We start from the raw sequence: 24196 nt of genomic DNA, 5'->3' as shown, positions 1-24196 counted from the left end.
AGTTATTGTCCTGTTGAATTCAGGAATTAAGCGTATGTGTAATAAATTCTTGTAATTTGTCTATCCGTATGATGTAAGAGTTTTGCCACTAAAATGACGAAGGGGGAGATTGTTAGAGGATAGCTCGGTTGAACCCACCAAGCGTTGGTATGCCAAGTTTGGTTGTCATATTTTAGTGAATCAAAACTCATTTTAAGAGTCGCTTGATTATGTACTAGAGTCAACTTCGTTAAGGTTAGCTTGAAAGTATTAGGATACGAGACATTACAAGTATTGCGAAGACTTGAAGAAGTGAAGAAGCAAGAAGCTACAACGACAACATCATCCTTCCACTTGAGGTTAGTGATATTTGACTTGAACGGTTTCATTCCCTAACGTATCTTTCACTACACCATATTCAAGGATTAGTAACTAGAATTCGCAACAGCTTAGTAGCTGTTGCGAATTTCAGTTGCAAAAGTTTTGCAACAATTTGAAACTGCTACTAAACTCGCAACTGTTTGTTCTAGTTGCGATTCACAACATTTTGGTTTTTCACATGTGCCACTCGTGAGTGTGGGTGGGCACAGTTTAAACTGACTCGTTATTCAGCCAATTCAGCTAGAAAACTGACTCGGCTATCTCATATCTTATCGAGCAGACCGAAGACCTCTCATTCTCTCTTCTCTCTTTCTCTCTTTTATCTCAGTCTCAATGGAGTTTGTTGACACCATTCAATAAAAACCTACCTTCTTCATCATTGTTCTGCATATTTTCGATTGATAACACATATATAACTCTAACCATATATTTACTTCAATCATATTTAAGGTTCCTGCTGCAGAAATTGAAAGTTAGGGTTTGAGGTTATGTTAACGTTCTGAGATGAATCGGGGTTTTGCTGCAAGAATTGAGATTGAATAGGTTTGTTGAGAATGATATTGGTAATTGGATTTGTGGAGTTTGAAAGTTAGGGTTGGATTTGAGATTGAAAGTTATGATTTGAGATTTGAAAGTTAGGGTTTGTTTTATCTCGAATTTGATTTCTAATGTGATAGTGATTTTGCAAAATGAGGATGAGGTAAGGAAGAATAGGAACCCGTTGTTCCCAATAAAAGAGGTCGAAAGGAACTCATATAACACTGTAAATTTTCTTCTGCTGATCGATGTTTTATTTTATGTCTTCAAATGGCTAGCTGTTTTAGGTTAAAAAACGTAATACATATTGCGGCCAGGAGGTTTTCTGGATTGACTGTGCACTGATTTTACAGTGTAGATGTATTAGATCATTCGCTGGTGCATAAGTATTATCACAAGTATGGAATGAAATGGTTTTTATATGAAAAAGATTCATGATAAGAATGAACTAATTAATATTGCAATTGATATGCATAAGTTATATATGGAAGTTATCATAAACTAGGAAACCATGTATTTCCCTACAGTATTTAAACTAAAATACCTGTAAGCTCAGTTAATATAAGGCCTCTGGCTCTGTTGATGCCGGATGGAAGTGGCAGTGTGCTCTATGAAAGTTTTATAGTGTGATTATTTCTGTGTTGTCTTACGCTCATAAATAAACTTGATAATTCATATAAAATAAATGCAACTTGGATCCTCATAATAGGTAGTTAACAAGCGTATACTATGATATGGATACAAGAGAAGAAAATGGAGAGAAATAAAACTAAAAATCAAATCCATGAACAAGGATTAGGCATGCCTTCATGAAATAAATGCTAATTTTTTTCTTAGAGTGTAAGTTTGTAATCAACTATCTTTTGAGCTAGATTTAATTTATGATTTGGATCGTATTCGACTTTTCATATGGTTAAGGTGAATAGCCTTTTCGACCCACAAAATTATTGTTAGATCATCATAAATTACTGAAATGGCAGGAAACCTTGCATTAGGTGGGACTAGAAACAGAGGAAAGCTGAATAGCTGCATAATATCTAGACGGCTGACGTTCATTTAAGTTACCAATAAACATTATATGCCCTGCACAGTTACAGGTTTGAAACCTATCGAGATGAACCAAAAAATCAAGTTGGTTGCTTGTCATATGAGTTCTTCGTGATGGGAGCATAGTAATGACAGAGAGTTACTGTTATTTTCCAGAGTGGGAAGGAGAGAACCTATTGAGATTGTATTTTAAAACTAGTAAACTATTGTCTGGAGTGATTTTTCTTTTCTCCTATATGATAGAACTCAAAAATAAAATAAAATTGGTTGATGACTTTAATAGCATCTGTTTCATAATCGAATGTCTGCTCTTGAGAGGATAAATACATAAATATGGGTGGTTCCATGTGCAGGTGGTCGTTGCCTGAGATTAAAGGCTGCATGGAGGATGCTGGATCCATATTGGTCAATGTTTGGATCAGGCAGATGCAAGATACCAAGGAGATGACAAGTTCTTGAGGTTTGTTGTTGCCTTGTTGGTTGTGATGTCAAGTATGAAGAAATCTAGAATCTCTGACAACAATGCCTAGGGTAAGCAAAAATACAATGCAGTAGCCTTAATATCAAGCTCCCAATTTATGTGTATCCTTCCTCATAAGTTCACTCTGGTATTGTGATGGAATCTATCTGTTTTTTGTTTATTTTTTTGTTTAGGGTGAGAAATTGATGGATACAATGTATATTTCCTTGCCAAATTCTGTTTGCTATTGCAGATTGTAGCAACGTCTTTATCTTCAGTGTGTCGTACTTCTCTATGCTCTTTCTCTAGTTACTTGGCATCATTTTATCCATCACACGTTCGTTACTTCTAGATCCGTTGTACATGATACAATTTTGTGATCTTCTGTTTTGTGTAACACTCAGCATGTCGGATATTCTGTTTCATATTCTAATTCCTCAACTAAATTGTAATTTGCATCTGAACTGCATGTTGTCCCCCATATGTATTGCAACTGCCCTGGGTATTTGGATATTAATAGTATGAAACCTACTTGTATTGACGGAGAAAGGCAACTTGTGTTTTATTGATCTTTGTTCTGGTCCTTGGGATCTGAATAGGTAATGCTGGATTTCTTACTATAGTATTTCTTATGTTTGTTAAGATACAATTGAATATACCTGTTTTTTCATGTTAAGTTCACTTGGGTTTTTCCTTGGGGTAGGGTGATAATGAGTATCAGGATTTGGTTCGAAAATTGAACCAGCCTGGAAGGATTCCTGATCAAGTGGCATCCCTTGTGGTAAGATATCTTGCATAAACCCTATTTCTCTTCCAGCTAGTAATTAGCTTGTAAACTTTTATGTATATACATATTTTCGGCAGATGAGTTTAAAGGGTTTATCTGGAGATGTTACATCTATTGATATCGTTCGACATGAGACGCTTCTGCAAGATGTAGGTTCGTGAGTTGAATATTTCCTCGCAGTCTCGCTGGTTAGTGCAACTTATGATCGTCGTGATCACAATTACATTGTATCAATAAGACACTACCGTGCTCCTGAGGTTATTCTTGGTAAGTTACTGACACTTCCAGTCATATTCATATCTTGTATCTGATATTTTAGGTTCATGTGTTTAGCCACTAGCTTCTGTTGTTTGACTATGTGATATTCATTTGGGTTTATGCAGGACTTGGATGGAGTTACCCTTGTGATATTTGGAGTCTTGGTTGTATCTTAATTGAGCTATGCTCGATAGGTTTTCGCTTTGCTGCCACCTACTATTTCAGTTTACGTAATTTTTTGTATGAAAAAGCTGAAACACATTGTTTTTGAAGGGAGAGACATTGTTTAAGACGCACGAGAACTTAGAGCACCTGGCCATTATGGAGAGGATATTGAGGTCAATACCAAGTCACATGTTGAAGAGAGTTGGGTACGTGATTTCATCGTTTAAGTTTTCTCTTGGTGGTTATTTTTAAAATGTTCCATCTGGTAACTTGTCCATTTCGTTATAAAATATCATGCCGAGAAATATACAGTTATACATAAATAAGGGAAGATTGAATTTCCCAGAGGGTGCAGCATCCAGGGAAATCATTAAAGTTGTTTCGAAGTTGCCACATTTACCGGTATGTTTGCTGAACTGTTGTGTTTAGGAAGTGGTATACCATATATTTGGTAGCTTAACATAATTTCAAACTCAAATTATAGAGTGATTTATAAGTCTTATTAATGTGCAGAACCTAGTGATCGGTTGATTTCCACTTGCTTATAATTTCTGTTATACTTTGCAGGGAGTCTTCTCTGCTGGGTTGTTTGTCTGTTGAGATATATGGACAATTGTCATTTTTGAACTACTGCTATCCTTATTATCTACAGTTTTTTTTTTTTTTATGGTCTGACCTCAGTCATGTCCTAACTTTATCATCATCATCTTTGTTGGTGCAGGTTCAGGTTGGAAGATCACTAATTTATAAAGTTGATGAGCTACTTGTTTGATGGGTTGTAAATCAAATGTGGAATGGTTAACCTTGTTGATCTTGCTGGGTCCAGGACCTTCATAATGCTCAGTTATTGTTGACGGCAGAAATGAGTGAAAAACTCGAAAAGACTCAGGTAATTTACCATTGGAGTGGTTATGCTCGAAACCTTTTTTTTTTTTAATCTTTTTCTCTGCTGTGCAAAAACTTATTATATTTTCTGTTACTTTTCGCCTGCAGAATAAACTCGAGAATGCTGAACATTCACTTTTCGATCTAGAACAGAGATATAGGCAAGTAAATGCGACCATCAAAGAAAAAGAATTTTTGATCTCTAATCTCCTTCGAGCAGGTGAGCGAGAATCTATTTTTATTTCTTCAGTTAGCTTATTGTTGCATATGAGCAGCGGAGATTCCTATTTCTTCAGTACCCAAGAAAACATTGGTGTTGGATACTTAATATGGATTTCCTCTTCATATTCCCACCACACAACCTTCGTTTTGTGCATGCTTGATGTCTTCTGGCCTAGTAGTCTCAGTACCCTTGGTTTGTGCTTATTGTTATTGTTACATTCTTGGTTGAAGCTTGATGTTTGACCTGGTTGAATCGAAAAGTTTCCTTCCTAATTGTCTTCATTGTTATTTGGAATTCACTATCCTTCTGAATATTTTTCCAGGATTTGGAGAAGTAACACACTATGGAAGGTGTACAAGCAGCTGAAAGCTTTGTTTTTTTCTTTCTTTTGAGTTTGTTGTTAAGTTCATTAATTAGGTAGTTTTGGTTCTAAAACAGGGGTAACTTGATTTTGTTGTATTAATTTGATTATGAATGAACAGGGTCAACTTCATTTTGGTACAGGGAATTCTAGTTTTGAACCTGGTTTTGACCGGTCAAAACCACTATTTTTATGATGTTACAAAAATTTTGCAATTGCATTTGGCTGTTGCGATATTCCAGTTCCGAAAATTTGCAACATTGACTTTCTTAACAGAGCTAAACTGTTGCGACCCCACTTTGCAACCGCCAGTTGCGAATCACTAAATTTGGTGTACTGTTTCAAGTCATGCATATTGAAAACAAAACTGCGAAGCATGATTGAACTCTAGATAGACATAGTATTAAGGAATACAATACGAGGTTTATTGCTTAACCATTAAACTTTGTAGATAAGACATCCACATAATCGTTTAAATGCTATTGTGATTATGTATGGGTATGAGGTTAGGATTTCATTATAGGAAACAATGTTTTTATATGTGTTTTAAGGAAATAAATTCATGAACTTGTTTTGTAAATCGAAAAGGAAATCGTCATGCGTTATTGGTATTTTTATTCATTGCATATCTTGTGAACAACCAATACGTGTGATTTAGTATAACCGCTCATGACTTGTTTATGTTCTGGGTAAAACTATTCACAAAGGCCTGGCTTATGTATTGGTATGACTTTTATTAGTGAAACCGATCTTAAGTAATAACCTGAGATGGTATGATCGAGTTTGTGATTTGTGTAAGACCAACTCTGGGTAAAGGGGACCCGATCCTAGTAAGAGGTGCAACACATCACAAAGGGGAATCGATCCTTGTATGAGGTGCAACAAGTTTATAGCAGAAAGGGGAATCGATCCTATGGACATGTGCAACACGTTTTTAGGCAAAGGAGAACCGATCCTATGGACATCTGCAATACATACAAGTTAGATACCATATATATGTGGGGAACCGATCCTAGTACCTAGTCAACCGAATTTTGGAAAGCTAGTATGACTATGCACAATACCCACATGGAGGTAAAACCGAAACTTGTTTTGGTAGAACCACTAAACCCATGATTTGTGATTGAGTGTTCTTGATCAATCACATAGTTCTTGAAAGTCAGATGAACCAATTCTAAACTTGTTTGGAAGTGTGGCAAATCGGTTTCAAGATTGTAAGTATGAAAAAGGACTTACAAAGCAAGGATGTTGACATACTTTGAACATGTGCAGTAACGCTTATTTTTAATTGTTCAAAGTTATTCCTTAATAGCTAAAGAAAGATAATCCCAGGATCGAAACATAAATAAGTTAAGAATCTTTTAATTAAGGTTGTTAATTTTATTTTAGGAAAAAGAGAATTAGTAACGTGCATTTACTAGTTAGAGATTTTCCAAATAGATTTTCGGTCATTATTTTGGACAGAGAATTTCCAGGAATTATGAAAACCGAATCTGGACTTTATTGCATATCTTGAGAATATTTTCTGTTTTGGAAATTCCTTGGTGTCCAAAATTCATTGTCTGCATATAAATACTTGAAGTTTGCATTTCTAGAAAACTAATCCTTCGTGACAACAAACTTCCTCGATTGTGTTGTTACTGGTGAAGCCGCCGATTCGGAGAAGAGAGTAACCCAATTAGGCGAAATCTATTACGGCCATTCAGTTTAAAATCTTCTTTGGGATTGAGAAGTTCTATTAGTACCATTTGTGGTAACTAGATAATTGCGGTTTATCTTGTTTTTTCGAATGATTTGATTGACTAACGGTGGTTGAACTTTGATTGCACCTAGTTTGTTTATGCTTGATAATCTTCTCTTCTGATATAAGATTCACTCAAACTAGATCGAAGTTTCGACAGGGATCTTTAGATTGTTTGTAGTTCTAAAGACGATCTTGTGATAATCCGTTGTTAACAGACTCCGTTCTGTGCGTGATTGATCACAAGAGATTCAAGTTGTTGTGTGCAGGTTTTTATTGAAGATCTAAGAAAATTTGAAGACAAAGAAGATATTGAAGATTTATGATTTGGGGTTCATAATCTTTGGTGTGCACAATACTTGTTTCGGTATAGAGGATCCAACTACAATCGGTTTATCCTTGTGGTAGATTAGATTGATTAGTTGTGTAGATCAGCATCAATACAATTCTTTGAGATTAAAAGTATTGATTGCAAAATCTTAACAATTACTTCGGTAGTTGAGAATAAGATAGATCTAAGAACCCGACGAAGGAGTTTATGTGAGATAAACATAAGAGCCTTTGTCGAACTCACATCACTTGGTTGAAGAGAGTTGCTACCAAACAGATTTGTTGTTCCGTTACTGTTTGGAACACGAACCACAAGAATTTTTCCAAGTACTGACTTATTCATAAGTTGGAGGCGTGGGAATACAGACGAAACTAGGTGAACTATAGGTTTAGTTGATTGGTATTATTTATACGAAGTTGGTTTATTTTGTATAGCGGCTTAATCCTGAGAGTATTCAATTCTGGACAAGGTCCCAGGATTTTTCTGCATTTGCGGTTTCCTCGTTAACAAAATCTTGCCGTGTCATTTACTTTTATTTTTCGCAATTATAATTGTTGTTATTATAATTAAAGTAAACTACACAAACATAAATTCCTATTTTACTTGATAGTAATCGTATTATGTTTGGTTAAGTCCGAGCCTCTTATTAAGTAAACATAATTCGTTGTTGTATTGTCTCGATCTCATATCCATAGACGATCATACGAAGTGTAAATCGATTAGTTGTATTGTCTCGACTCAGTCCATAGACAATCACTTTCTGAGAAAGGACTTATAGGTAGGAAAAGTTTTAGCTTGAGGTATATTTGGGTACCCTCGCCTTTTTATTAGTTCTTCGTCTTCAATTGATGATCGTCGTGAAGTCTAATGCTCAACTATGTAATATATCCTAGTTCGAGACATCAATATAAGTAGACTAGAAATCAAGACTTATAGTTTTGATCACTAACATTGACAAACAAGCTTGAGATAGCAACACTTTCGAGTTCGACCGAGTAGTGCTCTAACACGTTCATCGACCAGATGTTAGAAAGATTAACTGGCCACATCCAATATTGTTCTTAGATAGATATTCTGGTTATAACCAAATCCTTATAGCACCGTAGGACCAAGAGAAAACAACCTTCACATGTCCATTTGGTACTTTTGCTTATAGGCGTATGCCTTTTGGGTTGCGTAATGCACCCGCAACATTCCATAGTTGCATGCTAAGTATCTTATAGGACATGGTTGAGCGATTTCTCGAGGTATTTATGGACGATTTTTCGGTTTTTGGATCGTATTTCGATGAATGCTTGCACCACCTTACACTAGTTTTATAACGTTGTAAAGAAAAGAACTTAGTCCTTAATTGGGAAAAGTGTCATTTTATGGTTAAATCTGGAACAGTGTTCGGACATGTGGTGTCATCTAAGGGAATAGAAGTTGGTAAACCCAAGGTTGAACTAATTTCAAAATTAAGACCACCTAAGAATATAACAGATGTTAGATCTTTCCTTGGCCATGCTGGATTTTACCGTCGTTTCATCAAAGACTTAGCAAGATTGCCTTACCTCTGTCGAACCTATTTTCTAAAGATACTACCTTTTTATTTGATGAAGCATGTGTTGCAGCTTTTGAGAAGCTAAAATCGTTGTTGACTACTACCCCTATCATCCAACCACCCGATTGGAACTTCCCATTTGAACTCATGTGTGATGCGTCCGATTATGCGGTTGGTGTTGTCCTTGGCCAACGACGTGATAAAACACCTAATGTGATTTATTATGCTATTAGGACCCTAAACGATGCCCAGTTAAACTACATTACCACTGAGAAAGAAATGTCAGCCATCGTTTTTGCTTTGGAGAAATTTAGATCATATTTCTAGGGTCTAAGGTCATAATCTATTCTGATCATGCCGCCCTCACATATATCCTTTCAAAGAAGTACTCAAAACCTCGGCTGATTAGATGGGTATTGTTGTCCCAAGAATTTACTCTAGACATTCGTGATAAGAAAGAGTCTGAAAATATAGTAGCTGGCCATTTATCTCGTATCCTTGATGAGACTAGAGATGACGAGAAACTAATCCTTGACACGTTCCCCGACGAACAATTATTTTCCATCTCTTTGTTACCCTAGTTTGTTAACATTTTCAATTATTTGGTATCTGGTCAAATCCCCGACCATTGGTTTAAACAGGATAGAGCTAAATTCTTGTATGAGGTTAAGTACTTTTTCTGGGATGATCCGTACTTATTCAAATATTGTCCTGATCAGATCATCCGTCGTTGTATTCCTGACAGCGAAATCTCCAGTGTTTTGACTTTTTGTCATTCCAGAGTTTTTGGAGGTCACTTTAGTTCTAAGAAAACAGCTGCAAAGTTTTTGAAATCCGATATTTATTGGCCAACTCTGTTTAAGGACTCCCACCTATTTTGTCAAAATTGTGAGAGATGTCAAAAATTAGCAAAGTTGACTCTACGTAATATGATGCCACTCAGTCCTATACTAATAATAGAAATATTTGATGTGTGGGGTATAGACTTTATGGGTTATTTTTTCAATTCCTATGGCAACTTTTACATCTTATTAGTTGTTGACTATGTTTCTAAGTGGGTTGAAGCAATAGCTACCAAGACACACGATCGCCACGTTGTGATCAAGTTTGTTAGAGACAATATTTTCTCCCGATTTAGTATGCCAAGAGCAATCATTAGTGATGGTGGTTCCCATTTTTGCAACCGGTCTTTTGAGACTCTCATGAAAAAATACTCCATTACTCATAAGGTTTCTACACCTCACCACCGATAAACTTGTGGCCAAGTTGAAGTGTCTAATATGCAAATTAAACACATTTCAGAGAAGACTGTCAACCCTACCCGAAAGGGTTGGTTTTTGCGCTTAGTAAAAGCATTGTGGGCTTACCGAACCGCTTTTAAGACTCCACTTTGGATGTCTCCGTATAAAATTGTCTTCGGTAAAGCCTGCCACTTGCCTGTAGAATTAGAACACCGAGCTTATTGGGCCATTAAACAACTAAACTTTGATCTATCTACTGCTGGTGATCACTGTAGACTACAACTCAGTGGTTTAGAAGAAATTCATAATGATGCTTACCATAGTAAGAAAATTTACAAGGATAAAATAAAAACATTTCATGATAAATTGATTATTCAAAAGACATTTGAACCAGGTCAAAAAGTTCTCCTTTACAATTCTCGTCTACATCTTTTCCCTGGTAAATTGAGGTCTCGTTGGTCCGGACCATGCTTTGTCAAAATTGTTTTTCCTCATGGTGTAGTTGAAGTTGAAAATCCTAAGAATGGAGAAACTTTCAAGGTTAATAGTCAACGGTTGAAACCATTCTTGGAGTTACCCAATCATCCAATAGAAAAATCGGAGCTGAGAGATCCTATCTACCAGGATTAATTTTTACAGGTAACAAAGTCTGGCTGAAGACACCAAACTTAGCACTTAATGGGAGGCAACCCATACATGGTGATATTAAGGTCCCTCCGGAGGAACCGACTTTTGTTGTACATTAGTTTTGTTTTTATTTTTATTTCTTTCTTGTTCCTCGTGGAAGGATTGCTATGCTTCATCCAGGTACTATCTTTCTAACTTATCTCTTTATTCCTCTTGTTATTTATATTTTTGCTATTGCACCTTAATTTGAAACATTGAGGACAATGTTAGGTTTAAGTTTAGGGATGAGTGAAAAACTTTTAGTTAGTCTTAATTAAAAAAAAACAAATTCCAGAGCCTAGAAATTTGTGCAAATTCAGGATGACACTAACCAATCTAAGTAGATGGAAACATCTTGGTTCTAGGAGTTGAGGAACCCAATAACAGAGTCTATTCATATAAAAACAGAGTTCATGTGTTAAAATGGAATCATCATACTATGTTCTGTTTTTATTTTATTTTATTTGAAAACTTATATGTTTCTCTAAGTGATTTGGTGGGGCCCACACATCGAATTGTTACCACTGCCGGGATGGAATAGAGTGATTGAGTTACTAAAATAATAAAGAGACCAGACCAAATAGATTAAATATATATATATATATATATATATATATATATATATAACATTTGAATAGCAATATGTATGTGTTTTCCCTATCTCCGTCGCCTAAACAAGCGTGGAACGCAAGATCCATGGGAACTATCATGTAATCTGCTGACGAGAAGCATGCGCTTGGATCCAAAAGATCAAATCATGCAGTTTAAAAAATATAAAATATAAAAATGAAAAGTTTATTATCAATCGTTGGTTCCCTTGTATATGCCAGTTGAGTTGATCTAGAATTAAGATTATCGACCGCTGGTTCCCTTGTATATGCTAAGCTGTGTTGATATTAGTCCAGACCAATATCTCAATCCATTAGAATTCATAGGTTCATCTTGGCGGAGGCCTTTAGACAGATATGGGAAACACCATTCACCTTAGACAACATTGTTTTGAACTATCTATTTTTATAATCCATCTTCTTAATCTATTCATTTGTGTGATTTCGATTATTGATGTCCACAATGCGACTATCTGAGTAGAACTCTGTCACTTATATGTATGAATATGATTAGCATCAGGGTACTTTCTCTTGTGATGAATGAGAGTATGCCAACCAAGGAGATTATTTAGTGTAATTCCTGAGTTCTTCACAGATAGGTAGGGTTTGGAATAAAGGTTTTGTGGGTACACCTCTTATAAACCCTCCTGAGACTATAACTCTGCCACTAGGGCCACCTAGAGTTTAATAACTCTGCTCGAGGACTAGCAAAGTCTAAGTGTGGGGGAATGTGATATATGTCTAAATCACCTTGATATTTATCCATTGTTTATGCTTTCTTTGCTAAGTTTTCTTGTAAATTATGTATCTTATGTTTAATTTTGAATTTTAGGTACTTTGGAGCAAAAGAAGAAGAAACGTCGCTTAAAAGAGCTAAAGTGTCATTTCATGTGCAACTGTTGTTGGAGGCAAATTATTTTTCATTATTTGCTTTTATTTCTTAATCTCTATCTGAAAAGCATGTCGGTTTTAGTGATGCAAGTTATGTCTAAAAAATATGTCAGCTTTAGTGATGTAGAAAAATTGAAGAAAAGAAGTGGATCTGAGAGGTAAGAGACGACTGTTGTTGGTGGAAGAATTCGAAGAATTGGTGTTTTGGCATTTGAACCCTCGGGAGAAAGTACTGGAGACACCCCAGAAATGCGTTAGAGGCATCCTGAAAGCATGTTGGAAACACACCCAGAGGAGTTGATAAGGGCACCCCAAGAGTTTAACTATCACAACCCAAATTACTACTTGTAACCCATAATTGCTATTTTTACCCGTAAATTTGCTAAATACACCCCATTTACTAAAGACACCCCCGGACTAGATAAGGGACAGTCATCTTCAACAATTTGTAATTGAATTTGGGCGGGAAAAACTGGTTTTTCACGAACCAGATTTAGTTTTGGCCGAGATTTAATGAGATTCAACTGCTGGATTTAGTTTTATTGGGCCTGTTAAGGATAAACATGGAGGACATGGGTGATTTCTTCAATCCATTTGGGTTGGATTGGTTATTTGAAGCAAATCAGGGAGTTTGAAGACCCGAGAGGTGCTGTTTGGATTTGGAAGTTTTCAAAAGAGATTAAATCGATGAAATGGGTTGGGATTATCCTTTTACGACTTAACAGGGCTGGTATATGAGTTGGAATTGAGAAAGAAAGAAAGTTTACATGGATTGAAGGAAACAGGGAAATAAGATATTCTCTGTGATATTTTCGGCATGAAGAAGTTACGGGAAGATTGTGTTATGTGGAAAATAGGGAATAATATCCTCATATGATTCATATCTGTTAATGAAAGAAGAGTTTTGATAAGTTTGGAAACAATTGAAACAAGCAAGGAAGTTTAGAAGAGAATAATCCCATAACTTGGACGTGAAGAAGAAGAAAAATATTTTCGAAGATTTAATCGAGAAACTTAGGGTTCCGTGGTGTATATATAGCCTTGAATTGAGTCAGAGTCGGCATACGGAGAGCCTGAGAAGAAATAGAGAGCTAGTATCAAATATTTTGAGAGTTTCTGAAATTCTTATGCTGCTGCAAAACTCAAGAACACGAAGAACATAGCCTAACCGAAACAGTCGCAAAGTCTGTCGTTAATCAACCACAAGACCAGTTTATCGTGTCCGTCTTTAGCTGCATTAGATCTTTCACAACTGGGATATTGTAACAGTTTTGTGGCTAAACGCTTTTAGTGACTGGAAATCATTGTAAGCATATTTATATCTTTTTGAATACAATGATTAATGAAATTTTCTCTATTTTTCGATTCATGAGTAGCTAAATTTCTTTTCTAGGATTTTGGAAGAAGCTATTTTCGATGAGTAAATTTTAGTTTTTTTTTTTTTGACATAATTACTTCATTTTTGTGCTTTTAGTTTTTATAAATTTTTTCTCTTCTTTATATGCTTCGTAAAAATTGTGTTGGGTAGTTTAGCTCTCGATCTTTTATAAGCGAAGAAAAATTAGGCCTTAGAATAGTGACGAGAGTCATAAAAAGAGCTTGTAACGTTTTATCTTCCAAAGCATTAGATTGGGTTCGAAATTGTTTTGAGTAAAGTAGGAGTATTTTTTCAAAGAAATTGTTATTGAGTTTACAAATATTGGAAGTAGTGTAATCCAAAACCCCAGATTCATATCTCCTTGATAAACCAAAAATCAAATTTAATTAGTTTGTCTTAGTGTTTTGTTTTAATAATCAAAAACCAAATCTTCATTAAAGTCCGAGGATCGAATCTTTCTTACGACTTGCAAAAACTGCACCATTACCAAACAGATTTGTTATTCCTTTACTGTTTGGAATACGATCCAAAAGAATTGTTCCAGTGCGTGCACTCATCGAAGTCGGAAGCGCATGGATACTGAGGAAACTAAGTGAACTAGGGGTAGTTGATTGGTCTCAAGTATACGAAGTTGGTTTATATATTGTATAACAACTTAATTCTGAGAGTATTCAGTTCTGGATTAGGTCCCGGGGTTTTTCTGCATTTGCAGTTTCCTCGTTAACAAAATCTTGTTGTGTCTTTTACTTTTCCATTTCCGCAATTATAATTGTTTATTATAATTAAAAGTAATATACACTAACATTAACTCCGATATACTTGATAGTGATCTTATAGAGTTTGGTTAAGTCCGAACCTATTATCAAGTATCACACTTTCGTAGTCGTACTATCTCGATCTCGTATCCATATACAATCACACAAAGTGTGAGTACCGATTTGTTGCATTATCTCGCCCTTGTCCATAGACGATCACTTTCGGTAAGAGGACTTATAGGTGGATAATTAAAAGATTGTGGTGTATTTGGGTACCCTCGTCTTTTCATATGCATACCTTCCAAGCCTCGTCAAGACTCTCCAGAGTGTCTGAAGGAGTCAGAATCTAACAAAAGAGAAATTAGGGTTTAGGTATAGTACAAGCCTGAATTCAGAATTTACATGGGATAGGGACTCCGTAACTTCAAAAGTAAGTGCATATAATTTCTGACGGCTCTTCGCCAACATCAAGGCCAGCCATGAAGACGTTTAAATACTCTCTCTTCCCCACATACTCGGCTTTACAAACTCGAAATCTCAAGGATGCACAAATAGAGAAAATTAGGATTTTGGCCAAGTAAACCCTAATTAACAAATTCCATTCGCTCAAGACGGAAATTTTATCTCATAAAGACTTCATTATCATGCCATTAACGTCTAACACAAAATCCCATGAAGTTCCAAATTCCAGAATCGATTCCAAGATCAGAGTCATAACAATCAAAGACTAAACATCAATCCGGGAAATCCTCAAGTATAGAAGACCGAGTGGATTGTAATTTCGTATCTGAATGATTTTTCACCATCTATATACTCATCATAGAACAATCCAGGTTCTACTCTGAGTAGGGGACTTAATGTAGATGATGAAATTTGGATAGGGCCATAAGCGTCATTTCTAGACCATAGACAAAACTCAACTCCCATGGGAGAGATTAAGCCCTTGGTCCTCAAGGTATTCATAGCCACGATTTCTAACATACGTCCCCGCGAGACACTGTTGGTCGTGATGTCGTGATTTTTAGCTAACATCCTGGACGAGATATTGCCGGTCACGTAAGTTCCGTATAGCGTAAAACTTCCCCGGCAAATTTATGAATCAGAACAGCCACAATTTCAGCATGTCTTCGCGAGGCGCAACTGGTTGTGATGCCATGATTCCTAGTATACATCCTCAACGATTTATTGCTGGTCACGTAGGATTTGTAAATGCATAAAAACATCCACGATGGACTTCTGACCCAGAGCGGAGACATACATGTCTCCTGTAAGCACGACTCACCCTGTTTTAGATCAAGGACTGATTCCTAGTACACATCGGGATATACACTGGTCATGTATACTCTAGGCTCCGGCTCGACTTACCGAGGCTTCCGAATAATTCCTAGGACATCCCCACGAGATACGCTAGTTATTCTACCTCTGGGCCCTTTCGACATACTCATATAACATCCTTTCGAGATACATTGGTCATGTCGGCCCCATAAATACAGACACAATTGATTCCTAGAACATCTCTGCAAGATAAGATGGTCAAAGACAAGTGAGACGAAGTCTCGCAGAGACATTATTAGACGTGCAAGCCTTTTTTTTCTCTCCCAAAATGTCCCAGCTGATTTCAGAGAGATTCCATCGTGTTGGCCAAGTCTCGAACAAACTTCATCCCGTTGGCCAAATTTCTGAAGGTCTCAAATCCGTCAGCCTAATCTCTGACGGCCTCAATCTCTAACGACCTCAAACTCGTCATCCAAATATCTGACGACCTCAAACCCGTCATCCAAATCTCTGACGGTCTCAAATCGGTCGGTCAAATCTCAAACAGCTCCAGAAGCGTCATCCAAATCTCAGACAGCTCCAGAAGCGTCATCCAAATCTCAGATGGCCTCATCCGAGCTGAACCATCTCGTCTGAAAAGTCTTATGCAAGAATAAGACTTAGGCACAAGCCTTATCTAGACCTCGGGCCTCTTTGTCAGCGTCTCAAACACATTCACGACTAGTAAATTGGGTCTGGACTGTACACATCTATCCAAAAACGTGGATAACTTCTCTTGAGCTCCATATGCTCAACAAAGGGACCCACAAGCAATAATAAGGTGTCCACATGACATATGTGACCGGCTATGGAGAGAAGGACCTCAACCTCATCTTCTATGACACTCTACACACGATTTCTGAGACATTCCATACCTTTTCACTTGACTCATCCTAGTAATTATCACAAATCAAAGAATATCTCTCTATCTTGGCCAACTCGGCTAAAGAGAATATTTCTCTCTCAAAATATCATCACAAAGGCTGACTTAGCTTCACACAAACGAAGGGATATCAATTAGGGTTTTGGTCTGGTGGTCTATGACACGTGTGGGAAATACCTGGCCTATTTCTCACCGCAGAAGAGAGTAAAGGCGGTGGAATAATGAGATAAACTCAAATTAGTTTATCTTTATCTATTCCTGAAGAGACGGGAGAAGTGCTCTGCACGATAAGCAATCCCTATCTTCACCGACCTGAGATTAGAGAATTCAGCTATAAATAGCTCCTATATTTCTCCAAGCTAACAAAACTTTCTCATAAACTCTCAGAGTAATTCTTCTTCAAACCCTAGAATTCTATGATCTCTCTCTTCATCTGCTTCCCTCCCTAAGACTATCCCTAAGCCTCTTCCCTGTGACTGGAGCAGCCTTTGAACGACCACTGTGCGTGGTTTAGGCGAAGACTGTTCGTACTCAACCTCTCATAACTCACTTTCACAAACCCTAGAATCCCATTTAGCCTCTCACAGATTTTAGGTAACTACAATCTTTATAAAAGGAATAACACATATAGTACGTAATCAATCTAAATAGTTAAGTCCGTATTAACTCAGATAAAAAACAAGACTCGCTCATGTTGAATTCGTATCTTGAAACATAGATTGCAAGTTTCACACTGGTTAGAATTTAAGTCTTCTTGATTTGGATACGACTAGAAATATCTTGCATATTTAATTGTGAGATTTTCCAAGAGCTCTTCTACACAATAAGGTTCACAAACCTTTAAATCTAGACATATTGATTGTGGAAGAGATAGAGAAAAACTCTTCATACATATTATCTATGGATATTTGTTTAGATTTATTTACAATTTTATTAAGTTTTATCTTATACAGGCTTCCGAACAAAAAAATTGGTGGTGTACTTGGTACCCTCTCCTTTTCAAGAACTTCATAATTTCTATCAATCTTATTCCCCGAAAGATAGTTCTTGAATAACCATATAGCAGAAGAGGCGAACCTTAGGATAGACAAGAGTTACAATAATCAAGATAAGATTCCAGTTATCAAGAAATACTAGGTAAAAGATAGTCTGACCGGGGCCTCATGAATCCCTTAGTGAAGACTTCAAAATTCGTAACCTAATTAGGGGTGGGACTTGGGTTGGTTTGGAGGGTTAGAAGGCTTGGCCGAGGCAAGCCCGTGATATGAATCCTTTTCCCAGATTGCCCATCGAACCCGTGGAACCCACAGAGATGCTGTCCAAGTACGCCCAAGTTATGTTCCTTGGGTTCCCCGGGTTGGCCCACGTTTCGTTGGCCATACGATTTTTTTAATATGATTATAATTTTTTTTAGTAATAATAAGATCCAATTGCTCCATTTATCTCATATTTCCAAATAAATGTACATTATTTACAATAATATAATTTTTTTCATATTGAATGATTAATGAGATAAATATAATTTATGTTTTCATTATTAGTGAAGATAATATCTAAAATTACACTAAATAGATAATAATGTCATTATAAAAATAGTTTTAATTAGCTATATCATAGTTCTTCGGGTTGGGCGGGTTGTTTGGATTAGAAATATTTGTGCCCATGCTTGCCCAAATTTAACCCGGGTTTATAAAATTTATGCCCAAAGTTTTGACATATGTTGCCCATGTCCGGCCAACGTTCGGGTTGGGCATGGGTTGGGTGGATTAACCCAACCCAAGTCCACCCCTAAACCTAATACAGTTTCTCTAGAAAACCTAAGTCTTTAAAGGACGACTCTAGCCGCTACTAGGAAAAATCATGCCTGGATTGAGATTTTAGTATGCAGAAAATCCCCTATTTATAATGAAAACAACTATGTAGCTTTTAATCAAAGTTGAGTTCGTGAACTAGTTTTCATATATACAAATTACTTTTATACCAAGTAAACTAAACTTCTCAATATAAATTGCTTCATGTTAGCACGTGAGAAGTTTACCTTAAATTGCAAAATAAAATGTGTATCGCATATCTATGGACCATGCACAAAAATTTAGCCCAAAAACAATGGTTAAATTATTCGTGAGCCACCAAACAATGATGAAGTTCGACTATTCTCCAAAACAAAATAAGTCGCGCACTGTCGAAAACAATTTGTGAATAATATTGTCGTTTCGGGGTTCATCAATCTTTTATATCAAAAAATTGACGAACGGTCCAATTGAGTTTGCGTACGAAAAGTATAAAATTTCTGGAAACCGTTTAAAATCAGTATTCAGTTCGCATACACCAAATCAGTTAGTGCATTTGAGAATTTAAACATACCCAGAAACATTTCAAAATCAACCAGTTGCGAATTGATAAATCTGTTTGTGTACATGAGTTAATAAAAGATTTTGGGATAATTTGCGATACCTCCCCTGGCGAAGATCATAATTTGATTTACCTCCCCTACAAAACAAATATTAGTGAAACCTCCTCTCGTCACTTTTTCCATCCAAACCCAGTTAGCTGAGTCAGCTGCTTCGTACAGCTGGACAATTTCTTACACGTGGATTTTATACTTTCCCATAATACCCTCATGTATGATCATCCAACGGCTAGACACGTGTTATGGTCGGATTTTCTGAGATTCGACCGTTCAACGGTCGAATTTGTGCGGTCACCTTCAACAGTCACCTGCAACCGTCATCTTCACCATCCAGTTCTATATAAAGCATATATGAAGAGAAAATATTTTGCACCTCTCCTTAAATCCATTACCACAGACCTGCTCTTTTCAAACAAAACCAATCTCACTATCTGAAGTGCTGCCAGAACTATGGGTGATTCATCTTCAAACTCCACCGATGTAAGTAAAACCACCATTAGAGGAGGTAACACTAATTTTTATATTTACAGTTAGGAGGTAAAACTAAAGAACTTTTCATATTTTTGCAGTGTCTTGAACATCTGTGTAGCTGTCAAATTTGCAGGGGAACTACCCATTTAGCCATGAAATGCTCTTACCTCTATTCCAAATGTAGAAAATGTGATGGCTTGCATAGAGTTTGGGAAGCAAACACTCAAGCCAACAAAGGAAGGAGATTCTTGAGATGCCAAAACCAACCAAAGTGTAATGAATTTGAGTGGTTGGATAAAGTTGTTGTAACAGAAATACCAAAAACAGAAAACACAACAGTTAGGGGATGGGTGCTTCAAGTGTGGAAGTGATTCTCATTGGGTTTCACAATTCCCAGAAGCTTCACCTGCATCCAACAAAAAAATCACACCAGTAGCTGGCCTTGATGGGTGTTTTATCAAAGGGAAATATTCAATTGAAACACATGACATGAAAATGGTCATTGATTCAGATGTTAGTGACAGTATGTTTGCAGAAATATGTGACAGGTTTAAAGGTGCAGTGACTGTGGAAAAGGGAGAACAAAAAGAAAACTAAGAGCATTCACAAAAGTCTTATGTAGCATTCACAAAAAAGGCAGTTTCATCATCTGCTTCATCATTAGCTATTGTTATGTAATAGCATTCACAAAAAAAGGCAGTTCATCATCTGTTTCATTAGCTACTGTTCAATTGCTATGTAGTATTATGTAATAGCATAATTAGTAATTAAGTAAAAGTCTTAAGTTCCAAAAAAAGATGCTCATACTGTTAGTTAAATCCTGCATCTTGGTGGCTTGAATGTCTGAGAAGCTGGTCTATTTGGTTCCCTCATTCCATCTGGCATAGTCCCATATAGATTCTGATAATTTACAATAGTGGATGATCTTGATGCTGACATTGGGGCAGACCTTCCTCTGCCTTGTGTTGGTGTAGATGAGGATGTTGTGCCTCCACCTATGCCCCTTCCTTTGCCACTGCCATTTGGGGGTGTAGCCCTTGCATTTCTGGTTGGGCAAGTCCTAATGTTATGTTTAGTAGACTGGCAATTGGTACAAGATCTCTTTGCCTTCTTGTGTGGTTGTTCTCCTTCTACATCAGACCTAATTCTCTTAGTTCTTGGTCTACCTGTCTTTATCTTGAACTTAGGCCTGTACACCACCATTGGATGCTATCAAGTACAAAAAACAAACAATTACACTCAACTAAATAATACAAATGAATGCTAACAGTTAATCAATTTCATTAAATGACATTACTAACTGACCTCCTCATTCCAGTGATCTTGACTATCACATGCAACAACTTTTCCAGCATAAGCCTTTTTGTAAGATGAGATTTTGTGATAATCATCCACCAGACTGCACAAAATCAACAAAAAGTATCAAATGAATTATTAAATGGAAGCTGAAGTTACGAACAGTTAGCATGAAGTGTTTAACTGACCTATTGATATCCAGTCTAAGGTGAAAATCAACAGCAATAGCATGTACACAGGGTATTCCTGTAAGTTCCCATACATTACAATTACAAGTCTTCTCCTTGACATCCACATTCCATCTACTTGAGGTTTGATGGTTCTTCACACACCAACAGAACTCAGAAGAACCATACAAATGGTATCTTCTCTTCTTCTCAATCCTGTTCTTGATTATCCTGTCAGCTCTAGGGACAAGAACTAAACCTTCAGCTTCCCATTCCTTCACCTTCATCTTTCTATCAAACATCAGACCCATCATTTTCAAATTAAACCCTTCAAGGATCTTGTGCAGAGGTTTGGATCTTACATCCAAACTCCAATTATTAAAACTTTCTGAAAAATTATTTGTCACATGCTCACATTTTGAAGTAGTATCAAAAGTAGATCTTGCCCACAAATGTTTTGGGATATCAGCAAACCAATCCCTTGCCCTCTTATTATCTGTTTCCATGGTAGTCATATACTTATTGTGATCTGTGTTCCTGTAGGCCTTTGCTGCACCCCATGCTAATGTCTTCAAGTGAGTCCCCTTGTGGCCTTTGGTCTTAAAATTCTCAAATATGTGTCTAAAACAGAATCTATTCCTACTTGAGTGAAACACTTCTTCAAGTGCTGGGACCAATCCCTTCTGCCTATCTGAGATGAATGTTAATGGAGCAGGATGTTCTAGCAATCTATCCTTGATTACATTGAGAAAAATAATCCAATTTTCCTTGTTTTCACAATCATAAATAAACTTTGCCAGAGGATACATACCATTGTTTCCATCAAGTGCCACTGCAGAAAGCAACACTCCACCATACTTTCCTTTGAGAAAACACCCAACTAGACCTATAAATGGCCTGCATCCATCCTTAAAACCAGTCAAAAAAGCATCAAATGCCAAGCAACAATAACTGAAGTCATGGTCAGTATCAGTGGAAACGACACCTATACTCCTCGGATTCTTTTTCATTATCTGATCCATAACCTCAGGTGCTAACTTGTACCCATCTTCATAAGACCCAAACTTCTTTGTTAAAGCTTTACCTTTACCTTTCCAAGCAACCCAGTAACTAAGTACAACACCATACCTTGTCTGCAGTCTACTTTTGATCTTTTTAGGTTGCAATGAGTAATCATCTTCATTAATATCTTGTTCAATGACACTAGCTACCCAACTTGAGTTTGCCGTCCTATTGTAGCCTGTACCAGTTCTACTCACACAAATATGCTTAGGAATATACTTAGTGATCTTGATAGTATGCCCATCTGGTTGCCTGTTGTAAACAAAAAAGCCCACAAAGTGTAAAGTTAGATATCATTAAGTTACAAACAAAAAAAGGCCCATACTTAAATATGGTATAACTGGGCTTACCTGTTAGCATAGAGTCTGAATGGACACCTTTTGACTTTGCATCTGCACCTCAATCTTGTTGGATCATCCTTAAACTTCTCAACTTCAATATTGTTGGCAATGCAAAATTTAGTTACAAACAACTTATACTCTGCCATATTGGGCCACATCAACCCTTCCTCAACCTCTTCAGTATCACAAGTCCATTCAGTAACTTCCTCACTCTCAACATCAGCATACATATCATCATATTTCTGGTGATCACTTTTATATTCATTGTACCTTGCAGGTTCTCCTTCTCCTGCTTCCTCATCCACATCAGTATCAGGTTCACCCTCATCATTAAATTCACCTTCAGAACTTGATGAATTGCCACTATGATAATCATCTTTTATTGGAAGTTCATGTATTGAAGGAGTCTTCAGATTGGTGCACTCTGGTAGTACATCAATCTCTTCTTCAGGCATATCTAACAACTCATCCACAGTATCATGTTCTTCATCTAGTGCAATAATTGATTCCTTCCTCTTGTTCTTCTTTGTTGCAGGTGACTTCTGTGGAGTTTGAGGTTTGGATGCAAGCTTCTTCTTTGTTGCAGGTGACTTCTGTGGAGTTTGAGGTTTGGATGCAAGCTTCTTCTTTGTTGCAGGTGACCTATGTGGAGTTGTAGTTTGGGTATGCTGAGCAGTCTGAGTTGGATGCTCTGTTGTTACTGCAGTCTGACTTGGATGCTGACTTGGATCATCTTCAGACACTTGTGTCATATGCTGACTTGTTTCCTCATCTTCAATCAAACACTCAACAACATATGGCTCTGTCTGAGATTGTGTGACTGGCACAATATCTCCATCACCCACACCATAATTCACCTCAACTTCTTCATCCACACCATAATTCACCTCAACTTGTTCACCTGGTAGCACAACTTTTAGGGGTCCCTCATGAGTCATGAACAAATGAACTTCATTAGGAACATCTTGATCTGATTCATTCCAAAACTTCAGCAAACCTTTATCATCCACAACATCACAAAGAAAGCCACTCTCCAAGTACTGAAAATCACAATGGTGGCCACAAAGTGTAAAGTTAGATATCATTAAGTTACAAACAAAAAAAGGCCCATACTTAAATATGGTATAACTGGGCTTACCTGTTAGCATAGAGTCTGAATGGACACCTTTTGACTTTGCATCTGCACCTCAATCTTGTTGGATCATCCTTAAACTTCTCAACTTCAATATTGTTGGCAATGCAAAATTTAGTTACAAACAACTTATACTCTGCCATATTGGGCCACATCAACCCTTCCTCAACCTCTTCAGTATCACAAGTCCATTCAGTAACTTCCTCACTCTCAACATCAGCATACATATCATCATATTTCTGGTGATCACTTTTATATTCATTGTACCTTGCAGGTTCTTCTTCTCCTGCTTCCTCATCCACATCAGTATCAGGTTCACCCTCATCATTAAATTCACCTTCAGAACTTGATGAATTTCCACTATGATAATCATCTTCTATTGGAAGTTCATGTATTTAAGGAGTCTTCAGATTGGTGCACTCTGGTAGTACATCAAGCTCTTCTTCAGGCATATCTAACAACTCATCCACAGTATCATGTTCTTCATCTAGTGCAATAATTGATTCCTTCCTCTTGTTCTTCTTTGTTGCAGGTGACTTCTGTGGAGTTTGAGGTTTGGATGCAAGCTTCTTCTTTGTTGCAGGTGACTTCTGTGGAGTTTGAGGTTTGGATGCAAGCTTCTTCTTTGTTGCAGGTGACCTATGTGGAGTTGTAGTTTGGGTATGCTGAGCAGTCTGAGTTGGATGCTCTGTTGTTACTGCAGTCTGACTTGGATGCTGACTTGGATCATCTTCAGACACTTGTGTCATATGCTGACTTGTTTCCTCATCTTCAATCAAACACTCAACAACATATGGCTCTGTCTGAGATTGTGTGACTGGCACAATATCTCCATCACCCACACCATAATTCACCTCAACTTCTTCATCCACACCATAATTCA

The 24196-nt window shown here is 37.0% G+C and overlaps 1 long non-coding RNA gene across 15 annotated transcripts; it reads left to right on the top strand.

Moving 5' to 3' along the window:
* Nucleotides 1-661: 661 nt before the first annotated feature.
* Nucleotides 662-5225, top strand: LOC113346890. Of its 15 annotated transcripts, none has more exons than XR_003358664.1 (9): nucleotides 662-903; nucleotides 2298-2404; nucleotides 2925-3003; nucleotides 3108-3185; nucleotides 3269-3458; nucleotides 3575-4016; nucleotides 4182-4503; nucleotides 4608-4719; nucleotides 5045-5225. It is a non-coding gene; the product is annotated as an uncharacterized LOC113346890 (long non-coding RNA). The 15 variants fall into 15 exon arrangements; XR_003358656.1 differs by having other exon boundaries at nucleotides 2298-3185; nucleotides 3575-3643; nucleotides 3723-3820; nucleotides 3927-4016; XR_003358665.1 differs by lacking the exon at nucleotides 2925-3003.
* The last annotated feature ends 18971 nt before the right edge of the window (nucleotides 5226-24196 follow it).

The sequence above is a fragment of the Papaver somniferum genome, chromosome 2 (assembly GCF_003573695.1).
Source record: "Papaver somniferum cultivar HN1 chromosome 2, ASM357369v1, whole genome shotgun sequence".
Taxonomy (NCBI): domain Eukaryota; kingdom Viridiplantae; phylum Streptophyta; class Magnoliopsida; order Ranunculales; family Papaveraceae; genus Papaver; species Papaver somniferum.
The sequence above is the reverse complement of the archived record's forward strand: the minus strand, read 5'-3'. Positions and strand labels throughout refer to the sequence as shown.